The sequence below is a fragment of the Colobus angolensis genome, unplaced genomic scaffold (genome assembly GCF_000951035.1).
Source record: "Colobus angolensis palliatus isolate OR3802 unplaced genomic scaffold, Cang.pa_1.0 Scaffold183, whole genome shotgun sequence".
In the NCBI taxonomy this organism is placed as follows: Eukaryota; Metazoa; Chordata; class Mammalia; order Primates; family Cercopithecidae; genus Colobus; species Colobus angolensis.
Window position 1 is genome coordinate 3,115,541 of NW_012114966.1, and position 8,719 is coordinate 3,124,259.

Genomic DNA, 8,719 nt, shown 5'->3' on the forward strand with positions numbered 1-8,719 from the left:
TTCTTCTTCTTCTTCTGTTTTTTTTTTTTTCTCTTTTTTTTGAGATGGAGTTTTGCTCTTGTTTCCCAGGCTGGAGTGCAATGGTGAGATCTTGGCTCACTGCCTTTGCCTTCTGGGTTCAACTGATTCTCCTGCCTCAGCCTCCTGAGTAACTGGGATTACAGGCATGTGCCACCATGCCTGGCTAATTTTGTATTTTTAGTAGAGATGGGGTTTCACCATGTTGGCCAGGCTGGTCTTAAACACCTGACCTCAGGTGATCCGTCCACCTCGGCTTCCTAAAGTGCTGGGATTACAGACATGGCCACTGTGCCTGGCCAGCCAAGGCTTCTTAAAAGACAGACACCTAAGTATGTGCAACATCAAGGAGAAGTTTACACATCTGAAAAAAGGGAAAAGAGAATCAGAGGTGGGAAATGATATATCCAAGATTCCACTGCTGGTTGATGGCAAAGTTGGAAATAAGACCCAGTTTTTTGATTCATCCTTGTATTAGTCCATTCTCACTCTGCTATAAAGAACTACCTCAGACTGGGTAATTTATGAAACAAAGAGGTTTAATTGAGTCACAGTTCCACAGGCCGTATAGGAAGAATGGCTGGCAGGCCTCAGGAAACTTAAAATCATGGTAGAAGGCAAAGGGGAAGCAAACATGTCTTACTATGGCACAGTAAGAGAGTGAAAGAGAAAAGAGGGAAGTGCCACACACTTTTAAACCATCGGATCTTATGAGAGCACACTCACCATCACAAGAACAGCAAAGGGGAAATCCACCCCCACCAGGCCCCTCCCCTGACACATAGGAATTGATATTTGACAAGAGATTTGGGTGGGGACACAGATCCAAAACCATATCACTCCTCCAGGGCTCATTCCCTAAATCTGTGGTGCTGGTTATTTATCTAATGTCTTTCAACCCCAAGCTCACTTCTCCACTGCTGCATTTCACAGGCATTTGAGCCTCCTGTTAGGCACTGTCAATGGGAAGCAGTGGTGGAAAATTGGAAGGCAGGAGGCAGGAAGGAAGTGTAACATGCAGCTCTGGCTTTGTTGTTTTCTGGTGTTCCAAGTGTCAATCACCCATTAAAGGTATGGACACTAGCCACACTGTGCCCCCTCAGAGGTTTAAGTACTAGCCACGTAGGGATCCTACCCAGAGGTCCCTGTGCCAAGCCTCCAAACTCAGAAACACAATTTCAGGCCACATAACACCCTTCAGAGGTCTGAACACCACCTACAGGTACCATACCTTAGAGATCTGAGCGCCAACCACTAACCTGAGCTGAAATGAAAACCAGACTCATGGTCTTTTCCCCAAACCCTGTCTTCTTTCAGTGCCTCCAAGCTCAGTGAATAGCACAGGTTATCCAAGGACTTATCTGACACTTCTCTCTCCTTCACTCCCTCTGTCCAAAACCAAGACCAAGTACTGGCAATTCTACATTCTAAAAAACCCTTGGATATGTCTACTTCATCTCTCTGCTATCACTCTATCATCATCCGTTGCCTGGACTTTTGAGACAGGGTCTTGCTCTGGTTGCCCAGGTTGGAGTGCAGTGGCCTGATCTCAGCTCACTGCAACCTCTGCCTCCCAGGCTCAAGCTATCCTCCTACCTCAGCCTCTGGCATAGCTGGGACTACAGGCATGCGCGGCCATACCCAGCTAATTTTTTTATTTTTAACATTTCATATATAGATATATTTTTTAGAGATAAGGTTTTGCCTCAGCCTCCTGAGTAGCTGGAACTGCAGGCATGTGCCACCACACCCAGCTAACTTTTGATTTTTGTTTTTGTAAAGACGGGGTTTTGCCATGTTGCCCAGGCTGGTCTCAAACTCCTGGACTAGAGCAATCTGCCTGCCTCAGCCTCCCAAAGTGTTTGGCTTACAGGCGTGAGCCACCACATCTGGCTGCTTGCCTGGACTTCTACAATAAATTTCTATAATAACTGGTCTGGCCTATCTTTGTTGCCCACCTGTTCTCCTTTAATGCAGTTTTCAGACACCTAATAGGGATTCAGGAGACTTGATGTCTAGTCACATCTCTTTTAGTATCCAAGAGTACAGTCCCAGGCAAGTCAGTTATTCTTCCTAGCTTCTAGTTTCCCCGTTGTAAAATATCAGGATTACTCTCTGTCTCGCTCTGTGTATGCACACAGATGCTTGTTGACTTAGGACGGGTTAATGTTCTGATAAACCCATGGTAAATTGAAAACATTCTGCATCAAAAATGCATTTAATATACCTAACCTACTGAATATCATAGCTTAGCCTGGCCTACCTTAAATGTGCTAAGAACACTTACATTAGCCTACAGTTGGGCAAAATCATCTGGCAATGCAGATCACTGTGCAGATCAGTGATTTACCCTTCTGATTGCACAGCTGACTGGGAGTTGTCGCTTGCTGCTGCTGCCCAGCATTGCAAGAGGGTATCATACTACATATTGCTAGCCTGGGAAAAGATCAAAATCCAAAATCCAAAGCATGATTTGTATTGAATGCATACCACTTTCACAGTATCATAAAGTCAGAAAATTGTAAGTTGAACCAGTGTCAGGAAACATCTCTCTCTCATTTTCTCTCTTTCTCTCTCTCTCTCTCTCTCTCTCTGTGTGTGTATGTGTGTATATTTCTCAGCATTGTAATGATCAAGGAACATCGCACAGAAGATGTAGCATGAGTTCTAGACATTGGAGGATGAGGATCATGATTTCAAGTGAAAATCATGGCCCAAAGAATAGGCAATGTGCCCTTGTGTGTTTAGTAATAGCACAGAGATGGCAAGTAGTGACAACCATATAACAAAGTTGATTTCCTGGGATTTGTGATGAGATGGCCTAGAACAATGGTCCTTCTCTAGTCTTCCTCATCTTATTCGATGGCACCACCAGCCATGATTTGCTCAAGTCAAAATCTAGGCATTTTCTTTGGTCTCTCTGTTTTTCTTCACCAACCTACATTCAACCCATCAGCAAGTCTTGTTCACACCATGCCCAAACCAAGTCAAATCACCTCCCGCATCCCTCCTGTGCTACCACTTAGGTCCATATCATCACTGCAGTTGACTCTTAAATGCTTTTTCTTCTTCCAAACTTTTCTACTGAAAACTTAAAGCAGCCAGACTAGCCTTTTTAAATTTTATCTTATTTATTTATTTATTTTTGAGACAGAGTCTTGCTCTGTTGCCCAGGCTGGAGTGCAATGGCACAGTCTCTGCTCACTGCAACCTCTGCCTCCCGGGTTCAAGCAATTCTCCTGCCTCAGCCTCCTGAGTAGCTGGGATTACAGGCACCTGCCACCACACCTGGCTAATTTTTGTGTTTTTAGTAGAGACAGGGTTTCACCATGTTGGCCAGACTGGTCTCAAACTCCTGACCTCGTGATCTGCCCGCCTCGCCCTCCCAACGCACTGGGATTACAGGTGTGAGCCACTGTGCCTGGCCCAGACTAGCCTTTTTAAAAGGCCAATCAGATCATTTGGCTGACTTGCTTAAAATTCCCCTTTGGCTTTCTTCTGCAGTTGGAATAACATTAAAATTTCCTACCATGACCTAAAGGGCCCAGAATGACTTGACTCGTATTGTGAGTGCTGTGTCTCATTGCCCACATTACCCTTTGGACAGAAGGACTTATTTTCCCCACTACTGGGAGTGCTGCTTCCAGACAGCCCTCACCTCTCAGCCCTGGCCGTCAGAGAGCAGACTATGTCCAGGGAATGTTCAGTTTGGGAACATGAAGCCCTTTCTCCCTTGTCCCAGCTTGGAACAACCCTGAAGGGCCATCCCAGTTCACAGCTCACTGCAGGGTTGACTGAGGCTGTCGTGACCACACCACAGCTCAGCTTTCCCCTCTGCCCAATCTTACCACCTCCCTTACTCCTGTAGTTGGTGATCTCAAGTGCTAGGGGACTCAGCCACACAACCCCTATCTAAGTCTATCCTACATCCTCCTCCAATCCAGTAGCCTTACACTTCGTTCAGTTCCTCTACTGTGCTGTGCTCCTTCTGGCCTCAGGGCCATGGCTCTTGCTGTGCCTTCTCTCTGTCTGGAAATCTCTTTCTGCTCTTCACCTGGTCAGTTCCTACTCATCCTTCAGAGTTCAGTTCAAAAAGACTTCCCCAGGGAATTCATCCCTGACTTGTCAGACTAGGTCAGGGGCCTTGTTACAAACTCTCATGACACCCCATACCTTTTTCCTGGCCCTTACTTCTGGTGACTAATAAATGATGTAAGTGGGTGTTTAAGATCTGTCTTTCCTGCTAGACTATCAGTGTCAGGAGAGTAGCGATTTTGTCAGCTTTTTTTCCCACCCTGTCTGCTTAGCATTAAGCAGACTGCCTTATATATAATAGATGTTTAATAAGTATATTTGTCGAATGAATCAATGAACGATTTAATTCCCTTGTCTTGACCCTTAGTGATAGGCAGTAAAAGGCAATTGTAAGTGTCTCTGAATAATTGTGGCTAACAACAACTTGTTTTTCTGCTTGTGAGACTACAAAACGGAACATAGCATAACAGAAGAAACTAGCAGCACCTTAAAAAGGAAAGGTGTCTGGACCATCTACAGCTAGAATCATGAGTTTTGGTTAGAGCCTCAGTCAGCTGAGACTTACTGATAAATATTTCAGCCAGTGAGATAATGAAAGGATAATGATCTCAGGAGAGACTAGCAAAACTCCTCTGTGTCCAACGTGGAGTTAAGTGTTTTTCCAAGCATTCAAAATGCAGCAATTAAATTAGACTCAATTCAAGAAGCATCTGTTTTTTCTTTTAATACTCCTAAGGTTTCATTTTTTTACATGGAAATTTTCAACCTTTGTGGAATGCTATCTGGTATACAATGTAACAGCTAATCTTTTTTTTTTTTTTTTTAACCATATGAAGGCCTTGCTAACTATGACTCAAAATCTAGAAGTTATAAAACAAAAGACAAATAAATTAAAGTAATAAAAATTAAAACAATTTTTCATGACAGAAACCTCACAAGTAGAGACAAAATCAAGTGATGCCTGGAAAAACATAATTGCAATTCATATTACAAGGTGTTTATTTCTCCAATATATAAGGAATGCTTTAAAAATGACAAGAAAAAGACCAACAACTTGATAGAAAAACGGGCAAGAGAGTGTACAGACAATTTGCAAACACAGCAAAACAAAAGGCATCTAAATATATCATACGATCACCAACCTTTCTCTTTATAAGAGAAGCTACATTGAGATGCCATTTTCTTCTTATATTGGCAAAAATACAAGTGCTTAATTACTCATTCATTAGTGAGGTTATTGGGAAACAGGCACTATCATTTGCTGCTTGTGGCTATATAAATTGGTAAATTCCTAAGGAGGACAATTTGACACTTTCAATTACCAATGCAAATACTCTTTATCCCCCATTTAAGAATTTATCCTACAGTTGTGTTGGTACGTGCATAAGGGACCTATGTAAAAAGTTACAGCATTGTTTGTAATAGCAAAAGATTGGAAATAACCTATAGCGTGTTAATCAATGGAAAACTCTTGTGTTTTTTTTTTTGTATTTTTTTCTCTTTCTTTTCTTTTTTTTCTTTCTTCTTTTTTGTTTTTGAGACATGGTCTTGCTCTATTACCTAGGCTGCGGTGCATTGACACGATCTTGGTTCACTGCAACCTCTGCCTCCCAGGCTCAAGAGATCCTCCCACCTCCAGCCTCCCAAGTAGCTGGGACTACAGGCGCATGCCACTGTGCCCAGCTAATTTTTGTATTCTTTGTAGAGATGGGATTTTGACATGTTGCCTAGGCTGGTCTCAAATTCCTGAACTCAAACGATCTGCCCACCTCAGCCTCCCAACTAGCTGGGACTACAGATATGTGTCACCATGCCCAGATAATTTTTAAATTTTTTTTGGTAGAGATGGGATATTATTTTGTTGCCCAGGCTGGTCTTGAACTCCTGGTCTCAAGCAATCCTTCTGCCTTGGCCTCCCAAAGTGCCAGGATTATAGGCATGAGCCACTGTGCCCAGCCTAAAGCTTTCTGATTGATTTCGAAATAGTTATTAGCAAAGAAGTTCAAGATATATTGTTAGTTGGAAAAAAACCCATAAAGTGCACAACAATGTTATGGCAGCTACCTTTTAAGTAACAAAGAGATATAAGAAGGTATATATTTTCACAGAGAGATACAGGGAGTTACAATTGTCTCTTGGGGTGGGGTGGAGTGGGAACCGGGTAGAAGAGAGAGTGGGAGGATACTCTTCACTGAATACCTTTTGTAATTTTGTATTTTTGAACAATGTGAAAATTATCATTGGATACTTAAAAAAACTGCTTATTACCTATTCACAAATTAAAAAAAAAAACTGTGTATTACGTATTAACAAAAGAATTCAGAGCAGTACCAATTCCAAATACTATGGAATTTGACCTGGGTACCGCACATTCTCCCAGTGCTCTCTCTTTGTGGAACTAGCAAAGATCACTCTTATCTCAAGGAGCAGAGCATGCAATCTACTGTGGATATCATATTGAAACATGCGGAAAAGGAGGCGAGTCCTAGGAAGATAATGACTGTATCAAAAGTGAGGTGAAGAAACTAAGTGCTGAACAAGAGGATTAGGGACACAGGGAGAGGGCTAGAGTTTAAGTGACAGAGTTCATAGAAAAGATATTATACAAAGAACTAGGCCAAGACTGAGTCAATTTTTGGAAGGGAGGTCAAGCCACTCCTTTTCAGGGGTCACATTAAAATTCTCTCAACAACCATATGAGCTAGGTTTTATTTTCATCTCCACTTAGACTTGGATTGTGGATTTTTGGAAGGAACACCGCAGAGGTGAATTGCTATTCTCATTATATCACATCAAAGGTACATGCTAGCAACATGACTTCACGCTATCACCACTGTTAGTGTACACCTTGATGACCTAGCTAAAGAGGAGTTAATCAGTTTTTTCCATTGTAAAGTTCCTCTTTTTTTCCCATGCATTTCTATACTATACTCAGGAAGAAAAGAAGGAAGGAAGGGAGGAAAGAAGGAAGTCACTATGCGCATCCCACATTTAAGAGGTAGGAGCTATGCTCCTCCTTCTTCAAGGATGAGTATCTAAGTTATTTTTAATTCTGCACAGGATATTTGCCTATTCTCCCCCATTTATTTATTTTTTCCAATATTTATTTATACCAATAGAGATTAATGGATATTTTATTTTATATTTTGGGTTATAATTCAATAGTGCTTTATTTATTTTCTTGCTTTTCTAGCTTTCTTGCTTTTCTTTCTTTTTTTTCTTTTTTCTTTCTTGTTTTTGAGACATGACTTTGGCCATTGGGAGCTTTTTCAGTTGGTTCCTATGCTCCTTTGACATACCCCTTCAACGGTGTTTGCTTTTTTAGCACTTCCTTACTTTCTCATACTACAAGATGCTCTAGGCTTATCTTGTATATTCCCTCCCCCCAGTTCTAGAACTATCTATTTCTCCAAGAAGCTATGATTCTTTTTAATGGGGAGTAGTATAAAGATAAATTCTGGAGACTGTATCTGTTCATTGCTGCTGGGGTATCATTGCTCCTAGACTCTCCCAGCTGACAGAGCAAGAAAATATATGTATGTATACTAACCCAAGTATATATACAAATCTATAAATACTGCTATGTGTAACCATCTATCTATGGTAAGCTAAACATGAGTTTATACTGAGGTCTCCAACTCTAATCCAGTACTACATGGATTGCTCTAGCTACTTCTCCCCTTTGCTTGTCTATAACCTCCCACTGTAATAGTGAGAAAGCTGGCTCCCACCATCCACCATCCCTTTACTTAATTGTTAATTCCAGTAGACATGTGTAGTAGTTTCAGATGTTAACCTGTGCCCTCATGGGAAACAACTTTAACAGCGCCTATAACAACTACAAGCTCTCTTTGCCTTTAGTCTTATAGCTTCCACTCATTTCCAAACTTACATAGGTCAGCGTGTTTCCCCTCACCCCTTCAGTGAGGTTATTTCGTGCATTTATGATAGAGTTAGATTCTTTTATCACAGCCTGTATTCCACCCTGGGATCACCCCATCTTCCTAAATTTTTTAAAATAAATTTGCATACACTAAGATTCACTTTTTGGGCTGTAAAGTTCTGTGGATTTTGACAGACATATAGTGTCACATACTTACCATTACTGTATCATACAAAGCATTTCAACCTCCCTAAAAAATCCCCTGTGTTTCACCTATTGAAACCTCTTTCCTCCCCAAACCCCTAACCACCACTAGTCGGTTTACTGGCTACATAGTTTTGCATTTTTCAGAATGTCATATAATTGTTGTTGTTGTTTTTGTTTTTTAGAGACAAGGTCTTGCTCTGTTGCCCAGGCTGGAGTACAGTGGCATGATCCTAGCTTGCTGAAGCCTCCATCTTTTGGCCTCAAGCAATCCTCCCTCCTTAGCCTCCCAAAGTACTGGGATTACAGGTGTGAGCCACTGCACCCAGCCCTAGAATGTCATATAAATCTGCATATACTATTTTCAGACTGGCTTCTTTCACTTAGCAACACACAAGATCCTTCAATGTTTTTGCATGGCTTGGTAGCTCATTCCATTTTTTTTTTTTTTCCACAGAATAGAATTATATTGTGTGGATGTACTGAAGTTTAACCACATAATTTCTTTCTTTCTTTCTTCCTTCCTTCCTTCCTTCCTTCCTTCCTTCCTTCCTTCCTTCCTTCCTTCCTTCCTTCTTT